Genomic DNA, 11,640 nt, shown 5'->3' with positions numbered 1-11,640 from the left:
AAGGAATGGTGTGGACCATGCTAAAGGTCATTATTATTTGCATCTCTTGTAACCTTTCAATAAGACCCACAGCACACATGGTTGACCTTTCCACGGTCCAGCTGCTGCAGAGTTTACAAAGAACGTGTTTAACTTTGCTATTTGCAACAGGAATTGTATATTTATAATGCAGGGTAAAGTCTTGAACAAAGACCATAGGTCTTAATCACCCCATATCCTCTAGATCCAGGATAGTCTTAATCTGTTTTTACTATGTCCCTTCAAGTAATGCAACAATGATATTTTAAAAACGATTGCATTCACATCCAGTTTGAGCCAAGATAGATGTAAAGTTGTCCTGGTTAGAACTATGGAGGAATGCAAAATTTCTGTTAAATGTGCTGTGTCCACAGGTGATCTGTGTTTTGCTTGACTTGCTGTTGATCTTCTCCCCTTAGCTGCCTGGAATTGGCAGACTGGGGTTGGACTGTTGGGGTGCTCTTCATGCCTTCTATGTTGATGGGCTAATACAAGATGGATCTAGCAGGGATCCTTGCTACCTGCATAGCTACAAGTATTCTCTGTTCTCAGTACTATGATGAAACTGGAAGCACTAAATAAGAGAAAACAAATCCTTGTAGTAAAGGGACTCTGGAAACAAATATGCTGTGAAAACGTTTCTTACATAATTGTATTCTGAAGTAATATGATTGGTGAGAGGAGCTGAATGAGGGAGAATGGGGAGCTTGACTCGTGGTAGTCACCCTTGGAATAATTTTTCTAGACAAATGTTTACCCTGTATTTTCACTTGGCCTTCCTGTGCAAAGTTGGTTAATGCACATTTTTGCTTTATCTACCTTAGAATCACTGAATCTGCCTTACACATTGTTCTTCACTTCCATTGTTTCAGCAGTGGCACAGCTCTGAAAGGCCAGTTCTGATGTATGATTAACCAAGCAATGCATGGCTTAAAATAAATAGTTTTAGAAGGAAATCAGGAAGAACTTATATTACATATGCTAATTATAATACGTCACTGAATGTAAGACTAAAAGGCAATTTAATATGGAATTTGTCTTGCCTAACTCTAGCTGTCAAAGCTAAATTAGGAACACACAGGGGAACTAGGCTATCAAAGACAGTAATTTAATGTCTTTCATATAAGGGGAGAGAAACAAAACAGACACCATCATAGAGCAAGTTTTTCAAGGATTCTTAGATATGTATTTTAGATATACTTCACTGGTTATGGAAAATCCTAGCTGATTAGCTTAGACTGTGTGATGAACATGCAAATTAGATGAGGCAAATCTTTGTCTTGATACTGTAGCAAAGCAGATAATGAAATAAGACAACAGCAAGTTATTAACAGCCATGGCTAACAGTAATGACATTCAAATCATTGAGATAATATTAAATAATTAAAAAATAATTCCTGAAGAATTAGCAGAAGTGTGTCATTAACTCACCTGCTTCCATTCCCTCCCATTCACAAAATATACTCTGTCCCTCTGCACAGAGAGATGGTTGCTTGCCCTTGTCTGGTCAGCAAGATACAGGGAGCAATGGGTTGAGATGAGTGGAGATTAGGTTGTAAAGATCTGTCCATGGTGTCTAAATTGACAGAGTTATAGCTGAAACACATTTAATGTGAAAATAAGCAGTCAGCATCAATGACATCTTTATATGAGCTTTGAGGAATGGTCATTTAGTAGTGACTGAAGGAAGCATGAAAATGCTGACATAGAATCCAAGAAGACATTCAAATATTTGCCATTTTCCTGCTTTGTATTTCAGTTCTGAACTTAAGGTCGCTGCAAATGAGGCATGGTAGTCAAAACATATTAGTGGCCATAACAGTGGCAGACATTGCTTGCTGCAATGAAATTAGAATCACTTTTTAAAAACCTTCCCTCAACATCAACTCTAGTACTACATAGTCAAAATACTAACCTTTTTTTATTTTCTTCAGAACCTAATGACTGGATTGAGCGAATATTTGTGATAGGAGTTATTTGGGAGCCACTAAAAAATGACACTTAGAAAATTCTGTTGTTCCAGCAGGGTTGCTCAGCTCCTAGGAAACAACATCTCGCCAGTACCAAATCAGCAACAGACTCTGTACATCAAGAGGGTACATTGCTGGTTACATCTCCTCAGTGACTGTTCTTTTGGTTGAGAGATGGAAAGAGAATTAATGAGCCCATGGTGTTCCTTGCTGTCTTTGTAGCTGGACAAAGACAAACAGGATGTACTGAAACTATGAGAAAGGTGACAATTCAATTACTTTTGTTTGAGGCATGGGAAGGCTGAAAATCTTTGCTTTGAGAATGGGGAGGTGTTTTAAAGCTATTTAAATGCTGTCTAGCTTGAATATTAAACAGCTATTGGAGACTACTGAGAGAAAAAGACAGAAATGTCAGGAAATACTTGTGGTGTGACTGTAACTTGCCTGTGTGTAAGAGGTGTCATTGAATTAGCTGTGAATCATATAAACTTGGCACTGCACTGTGATTTTTGGCCTCTATCAAATTGCAGTGGGTGACCTGTGCATTTGGTGGATATATTTTCATGTTCCCTCTAATCAGTTCTTGCATGCCAGTCATTTTGTAATTCCATTAAAGGCTAAGCTTGAAGAGCAAGCTGTATGCAAATCCTATGACATTGCTGACTTTCTGTGTTAGAAAAAAAAGACAACACAAGTACAACGAGTGCTGCCTACTGACAATATTGCAGAGCCAGAAAACATTTCTTTAGGGGCCATGAAAAGTGTAAGAAACAGAAATAACTAGAAAAGAAAGTGTCTGCATGCTGAGAAACACAGTGTGGAAGTCAGTGTTTCCTCCAAATGTTAACCTGTGGCCATTCTAAAATCCAGATTTGTGTCCATTCAGATGGAAACCCCAACTACTGTTAAGAGAGTATCCTGAAATGCATGAGAGGATGGATGAGAGGACACGAGAGCATCCTGGAACACAGCTCAGGATGCCATGGGCTGCTTTCCCTGCCAGTCTCTGCCAGTCTTTGAGATTTGCCAGTTACCTCCAGTACTGGAGTTGTATCTGCTTTTTCCTCCAGAGCCAGAGATGAGGAAAGAAGGCCTGACTACTTCCCTCCAGCAACTAGGAGTGTTTCTCCCAAAATCAGAGGGATCTGCAAAAAGGAAGGTGCACTGGCCTCTTTCATTAGGGTTTCTGGGCCCTCCATCCTCCTATGCAACTATGGTCCACTAAGAATGGTGGTCTTGGAGGTAACATTTCCCACATTTCTGCTGCTAATGCCAAGAAGCTAAATTCTAGGAACTATGTGTTTCTAAAAATAGGTTGAAGGCTGTCCTAGTTTCAGCCAACGATGGGGTTGATTTTCCCAGTAGCCCTTGAGAGGGTAGTTTGGAGCCATGTGGGCATAGCAAATACCTCTCTTTACCCCATATCATCTTAAAACAGGTCTGGGGTGGGGGAAGCAACTCTCACTTCTGCCTCAGCTTCTGAGAGGAAGGAACACATTTCCAGTCATGCCAAAATGTGCTGGATACAGGGCACAGCTACCATTATTCATTGTCTCAGGTTGGTGAGCATTCTGCTTGTAAATAGCCCTCTCTTTGCACATGCTGCTATTATACTGTTGCTGTTACTGTTCATTTTCTTATCCCATTGCTGTTTCCAGTAAATTGTTCTTATCTCAGCCCATAATCTCTGCCTTTTGTGTCTCCCACTGGAGGGGGGAAGGAAGCAAGCAATCAGCATGGGATTTGGGAGAGTCTACTTGTAGTGGGACAGTGAACTAGGGAGTGCTGTTCCTAAAGCACAGCACAGCCCAAGATCACCCCTGCAAGAGATGGGAACTGTGACTACTTGCTGAGGCAGACTTACAGTACCTGCCCACTTCATCCCTTGCCCATTTGAATTCCCTGACAAATCCAGTGCTGGTAGGTAGTGCATCTATGACGTGTTGTGCAAATGTGAGTCAGAGCTACAATACATTTCATATTAATGTAGTCAATATCAATAGTTTACCATGCAGTGAGTCTTCTATTATTTGAAGGTAAAGAATAGAGGTAAATTAAAACCAAGATTATGGGTCCACTAAGGTGAAAGTAATTTGCCTAATGTGTGAGTTTCACTTAAAAACATGAAATAGTTTTCTTTGTCCTTGAAAGGAAGGCATCACAAATTTTTACCACTTGTTTAAGAGCAAGTTTCATATTACTCATGGATAAGACTTCTTGAGCCAATAACACTTTATTCCTTCTCATTTGATTCTGCTTTTCTGGAGAATTGTTTCAGATATATTTGTCTTTGAGAAACCCAAACTTGGGATTTTGTGTTTCTTAGAAGTTGTCCCCTTTTGGTCTTGCTCTTGATGGATTAATTTTTTTTTCATTCACACATACAAAAATATAATGTTATTGTTGTAATTTAGAGAACAGTAAATCAGTTCCACATACATGCATTTCCCTAGAATCTCACAGCAACTGGAAGGAACTGACATTTTTGTCAGCTGCCTGCTTTGTGCAAAAAGAAAACAAGCAGAAATGTCAAGTTTAGGTAATACTGGAGTCTTCACAAGTTATGCAGTTTGGAATATTCTCTACCATGAGAACTTTCCTTCAGTGGCTCTGAGATACATATGATTTTCTGCAATTTAAAGACCTTCTATATTTTTGTAATATGTTCTGGTTGATGAAACCATATTTTGTGATGAACATCTGTGGTTTTTATTGTAAGCACTTGCCTCTAGCACTCTGATTATGAGTGAATGTACACCCATAAATGTCACTGCCAAAGTCTGACCCTGTGGACAAGCCTCAAATCAGAGAGCTGCATCTGTTGAGTAGGATTAAACCTTCTCTTTAACTGTGAAGAGGCCACACACTGTATTTCAGCCACAATTGTGCACACAGAATAGAAGATGTGCCTAATGCTTCTATCACAGGTAATTTTGTTCCCTGGTGGATTTGCACTGCCAGACAATTTCTCTGGGATAGGTTTCACAGGAGTCCATGCCTGAGCTAGTCAGAAAAGCCATGTAGGGCATGTAACTTGTATTGGACAAATGCTTCTGTTCACCAGCTATCCAGGGAATCTAGAGAACCAGTTCAGATGTAGACATCAGCTAAAGAGATGGCTGGGGTTTTCTGCTGGCCTTTACTGTAGGTATGCTTCTATTCTTCTCTACTGCTCAGCCTCTGCATTTTGTAACCTGCCAGTGCCCCCATGGGGAAACAGGGCCAGCAGAGTCAATTTACATGGCCTTGTGCTGCAAGCTGTTCCACACAGCACAAGCATCCTATGGTCCTGAAACATGGTGCCCTCAACTCGTGTGCTGATCTGCTCACAAATTTGTGAATGCTTATCACTGATTTCCTCAGGGTACATTTGACCATATTCTTCCCATATTTAGAGTTTCTCAGTGGTGGATAGATGTTATCATTTGTGAATTTGTGAAAGGGAGATTTTTTAAAGGTTTATGTCCAGGCTCAATCAAGATGGAAGCATATCTGATCTGCTTGTCTGGCTGATTTGCTGAAACATATTCCAACACTAATCTAGAAAAACCAAGGCTTTTCTTTTGAAAAATTGGCATGCAGAGGCAAATCTGGTCCCAGTGCTGCAGATGCATAAAGCACTTTAGCAGAGGGATAAATGTGGTTCTTCTGCACAGACTTTGCTGCTTCTCTCTGCAAAACCCAATTCTTCTCTCAGAGGATCTCTGCAGGAAAGACAGAGTGGTGCTGATCCTGGGTGATAGTTTGCAGCTTTTCACTGTCACCTTTGCAACTCAAAGAAGGGGAACTTTGAAACCACTTTTGCATGTAATTGAGATGAAGGACAATTTGGAGACTTCAAAAAGAGTCATATTGTTATCAGTCAAGAGTCAGAAGAACTGGCTTTTTTTGCTTGGGTTTTTTTTTTTTTTTTTTTTTTTGTACAAGATGGCACTTTGAGGTTGTTTTATGCCTCTGAAAATGACTGTGAAATATAAATGGAGAGTGGAGAGGGAAATTTTGTCTGAATGCATTAAGATGAGGTGTAACTGTGCAGTGGCATTTTAGATTCCTTCTAAACAAAGGGCTGAATAGTAGAGGACAAGGCGTAGGACAGGAAGAACATTCTTTCCATGTGTCCTTCTCAAATTATTCAGGATAGAAGTGGAACAAATACTTTTCTAATGGTGAACTGGGAATATACAATCATTATTTTGTCCTTACACTATTATGATGGAGGCCTGATGATTCTTCAAATGGACTCCTGCAGCTGAGAATGCATTAATAAAAACATCCTGCTTATCCTGCTTTACTAGTCTTTCTAGAGTAGAAAATTGGGAATAGCTTCATTTTTTGTATTTTCCATAGAAAACCTGGAAATAAGTTAATCTCACTTAGAATGGGCACTAGAATCAAGTTAATAAATAAAATGTTGCTGTTCCCATATGGTCATGTAAATTAACAGAATTGTATTTTAATAGTCAGCATATAAATACAAGAGCACTGAAAGACAATTATATGCATAGGGGAAATTGAGGGAATTCTGTAGTGTTTTATGACAAGATCTGCATGAGCAAGAAGAAAAAGGCACAAACTATGACTGGATGTGAAAGCACTGCCTGCCACTTTGGTCAGAGTTTATGAGCTGTCAGACCAGGGAGAAACCATCCAGTATGAAAATCATCTCACCTACACAGAAGTTCATTGTCCCATATCAGTCAACGTGAATTGCGCAGCACACTCTTCAGAAACTGTGGAAAGAAGCAGCTGCCTCTGGTAAACAATTTCTCTGCTCTGTTTTTAGGATTGAACAGAATATCCTCTGAGGGTGTTTATTTTTTTAAGGAAAGCACCTCAGCCTGAGGGGCCAGTTTGAGCTGTAAATGATATATGATCAGATCCCTAACTTAGGGCATTTGAATCTCACTACTAAACTAATGTGAGACTTCTGTGAAATAACATTTTTGATCTAAAGCATTTTGTGGAAAAAAACAAAAAATCTTGTGCTTAAAATGATCAGTCGTGAAGGATCTGATGCATTTTCTAGTAAATCTAGTAAATTTTCTAGTGTCTTAAAAGCCCTTTGCTTTATTTATAGCTTGATTTAGTTCACTTTCAACTTTTAGCAGATAGATCTCATTAAACCCTGGCCTGCTCCATCAAGCTACTGCATAGCTTTGCTCCAATGCAGTGTATGTGAGGATTTATCTCTTTTTAATTCACTTGTCTCAGTATCAGGTGTCTAGTCTGAATAAATCATTTACTTTCCCCTTGTAGCCCACGGAGACAGATAATGATTTATCCAGGTTGTTTGGGACATTTGTTTTCTGCTGGAGGAAAAGCATCCTGGGGTGATGACACTTTCCTTCAGTTACACAGGAGGCCTGGAAGAGGTGACTTACACTAGGTGACACTAGATCAGCTAAGATCAGGTGGAATAAATTCTTCTCTGACATGTGCTCATGACTTTCCTAACCTTGGTTTCATTAAATTAAGCACACTAAGCTGCTGGAAACAGCCTTTAAAGGTTTTCTTAAATGATTTCCCCCTCTTCCTTCCCTCTCTTCTACACTCTTATGTTACTCTCAATTGAATCCTTCTGAATTTCTTAACACTCCTCTCAATGAGTGGTCACTAGAAGTGACACTCTTGGCTCAAAGGAACATATTGTCCTGCTCCTACTTGGGATTCCCACTTGAAATTGTGACTGCATAGTGTTTTGGACAATGCCCAGTCTCTCATGCCTCAGCATGATTGTTTTTCTCCCATGAACCTCAAATCCTTTCTAAAGAACCACATCCCAAAACATGGTTCTCTGTCCTGTGCACATGGCCTACATTCTTTGAAAGGATAAATGTTTTGAGGGAATGAGATAAGCCAATTTATTTTTAAATACCAGATCTCAAGACACATAAGGCAGACACTTAGTAGAAGAATAATATTTAATCTGTAAAATTTGACCTTAGCTGAAATCACAGGCATGTAGCTCATAGGAGACAGTATTTTGTAAACCATATGTTCTCCACTTATGGAATCACAGTGTAGCCACAGAAAATAGTCATAAATTAACTGTTTGAATGCCTGACAATCTGTGATGCAGAGGAATCCTGCAGGAGTTCTGCCTCATGCTCACACATCCCTCATATATGCAGTGGCAGGTCTTTGGAAGGAGACCTGCATTTTCTGTGCACAATAAATGTCAGTTTGGCTGGAATCTGATCTCAGCTGAACCAGCCTGAATCTAAAGGAACATCACTGACTGTGCAGCTGTCACTCTAGGTTTACACTCTTGTAACTCAGCCCATTCTGAAATCTCAGTCAGACTGCATCTTCATGGACTGAGTGTATAATTTACTGAAAGTTTGTCTGCAAGAGAGAAAATAAGGCAAAGGATATATAGAAAAATTGCTCCATTTCTCAAATGTCCTCAGAATCTTAGGAAAACATCAGGTGGTTTTAAAGAGAGGACACAGAGACTGATTTGGTGTAATTTGTTCTGGGTTGTCTTAGTAAAGATGCATGGATAATGTTGGGAATGCCTATGTACAGACAGATGTAACCTTGTGTCTCTTCAGCTCCAGGCCAGAAGTATTTGCCAAGTGCTGTTGCTTGTGCTAAAAAATACCTTGCCAGTTTGGTTTTGGTTTTTTTTTTTTTCCTGGAATGGAATATAACATTAGCCCTTGGTGAGAGGAAAAGGTTGGAATATTTAAATCCCATATATTTTTAATATGTCTGTGACCAGTGTCACAGATACCAGCATTCCCATAGAAATATATAGTCAACAACATCCTTAAAACTAAATTGTGTTATGATGGAAGTTGTATATAAAAACTGTGGGCACCTGCTCCCATTTCTGTTCCATATTATACAAGTGCTCCTGGGAATGTTTTCTCTTTATGTCCGGTTTTTATTTTATTTACTAAAGTCTTCTGATTATAATAAAGAAAAATAGTCATGTAATTCAATATGGTAATTAAAAGACTTGCTTTCTACAAAATAATTGCCCTACATTTTTTCTTCTGGTTTATTTATACACCTTGCCTCCAATTCTTCCCACATGTGGGCCTTTAACTCAGCTTATTTTGTCCCTGAGGAGTTAGAGATGAAATCACCATCATTAAACATTTAATTTTATTCCATATCCTTCACAGCTTCACATTTACTCCTCTGAGAATGTGTTTTATTTTAGCCATAATGGTTTGATGATGGTTACCAGAGACTAACTTTAATAAAGGTGAAAGAAGGTTTTCCTAGAGAATAATTTTATTTTGGAAATACTCAAAGAACATATCTTTACCAAGAATGTATCAAAAGGTGGATAAATTGCAACAGAAAAAAACTGCAACAATAAAACTGCCATGATTGTACTAAAATGTTTTATGCTGGCTATGCAGAAATACAGATTTTTAGTTTTATTTATTTTCATTTCAATTTGCTGTATGCTTAAATGTAGCATGAAATATGTATTTCTTACTATGTAGTAATGTATACATTTTCATATTGTCACAGTAAAATGATCTTAAATCAAAACAGATGATAACAACTATATAAATCCTTGCACAGTGCATCCAAACAACATAAGACTGGCTCCTTTCGGAGCTGGTGCAGCAAAACAACACCCAAGTCCAATAGGCTTTCAAGCACCTCAAGCAGCTTCCCTGGAGTTTCTTGTGCCCTGGAGATGGCTCAGCTCACACCTGAGCAATGCCCACTATTTTGCCTTTTTTGCTCTCATTCCTTTTCACAGCCCCTCCTCTGTGTCTGCCTGGCACTGGTGACAGTGATGTGTCCCATCTCCTTCTGGGCATGGGAGAGCTGTGGGCTGCCCTGCTCCTTCCACAAAGCCTGCAATCACATCTTCCAGCTCACAGCAAAACTCTGTCAGCCACTGAACAGAGCAGAGAGCTGGGACTGCCTCTGAAATACACTTGCTATTATATAAGGATTTGGGCTTGAGGAAATAGAGTGATAGCAGGTGGCTTGAATGAAAATTGTTTTGGCATGATATGACTCAAAAGTCCTAGCTCTAGCCACCATTTGTCCCTTAATATGCTAGTACACACACCAGGAAGATTTGAGTCAATTAGCAAGCCACAGTCACAACTGACTTTGGAAGGAAGAGCCTATCCACCTGAGACTCTTCAGATGTGTAACTAATAACAAGTTGTCAGCTTACATTAAATCTTACACATCTTGGCTATACAGGCAGAGATATACAGGCAAATCTAGTGTTCAGAGAAATGACATGGAGTTGAGGAGTCCACAGGGACCTTAATCAGTGCACGCATTATATTGATCACAAGTTGTTTTTTCATTTTGATGAGAATTCTCTCCTTGTGTAACTCTTTTAGAATAATGTGCAGGAGAAAAGATAATAGAATGGAAATTGTATCTGTGAAATACAAGAGGCAGTTGGAATACTTTGTGAAATGCTGCTCAGTGAAGCAAAACATCTCTCACAGTATGAGTTCTCTGTCTGAAAGATGCATCCAATATGCATAAATGTAGGTGACTTTCGGCCTCAGAAACATGGATTGTCATATGATCATAAAACCATTAAATGGCCTGAGTTAGGAAGGGCCCTAAAGATAATCTAGTCCCAACCTCCCTATCACAGGCAGTAACACCTTTTACTAGACCAGGTAGTTCAGAGCCTCACCCAGCCTGTCCTTGAACACTTTCAGGGATGGGGAACCCAGAGCATCTCTGGACAACCTATTCCAGTGAGTCACACCCTCACAGTAAAGAATTCCTCCCTAATATCTAATCCAAACCTACTCTCAGAAACTCAGAAACTCAGAAACAGAGACAGACTCATCCTGAATGATCAGCATTTACAGCTAAGGCAATATTGTGGTCCAGTGACCTGGAAATATTTGAAAAGTGTATCCAAAAACACTGTTTGTGGGGCTGTTTTAAAAGCAGCAGCACAAGATATTCCCAACATGCTCATGTTTAGTGCAAGGCAGTTTCAAGAAAAAATTGCATTCACTTCTGTAATGGAGTGGCCACATTCTGCCCCCCAACAAATTAAGCAGTTCTCCTGTAAAATTGCATTTATTTCACAGGTACTGTTGAGAAAAAGCAGATTTCAGAAGTACCATTTGTATAAACTTAAGGAGCGAAATCAAAACAAACTTCTGGGGAAAATTACTGCTTGCTTTCTGCTAAAGTTTCCAAAGGAAAATGAAGCACACATGAACAATTTCAATTTCAGATCAATTTGAATAAAAGAGTTTATAGGTAATCCCAATCTTCAGTTGCCTGCATTCAGGGCAGAAAACATATAATGCAAGTCATGGGGCAAAGGGGACCTAAATAAACACTGCAGGCCTGGGAAAGATCTTGGAGCTCTTCTAGTAAAACACCCTACACTGAAGAAAGACCAAAAACGATGATAACTTTCATAGAAGTTGTGTGTCTGACTTGTTTTTAAAGATCCTTTAGTCAAAGAAGAAAAGAAAAAGCTACAGCAGCATCAGTCAATAGTCTCCCCTATTGTTTCACTGTCCTTTGGCCAAAAGGCTGTCCTTATTATTCAGCCAAGGCCAGCTAACTTGTCAGCAGTGAGCAGGGTCAATACAATTCGTTCTTGTCAAATCTGTCAGCTGTTTTTACCATTTTAATATGCTCCATGCACTTCTGAATTGGTTACCTAACCACCTATTCC

The sequence above is a fragment of the Erithacus rubecula genome (assembly GCF_903797595.1).
Source record: "Erithacus rubecula genome assembly, chromosome: 4".
NCBI lineage: Eukaryota > Metazoa > Chordata > Aves > Passeriformes > Muscicapidae > Erithacus > Erithacus rubecula.
Note: the sequence above shows the minus strand (reverse complement) of the source record.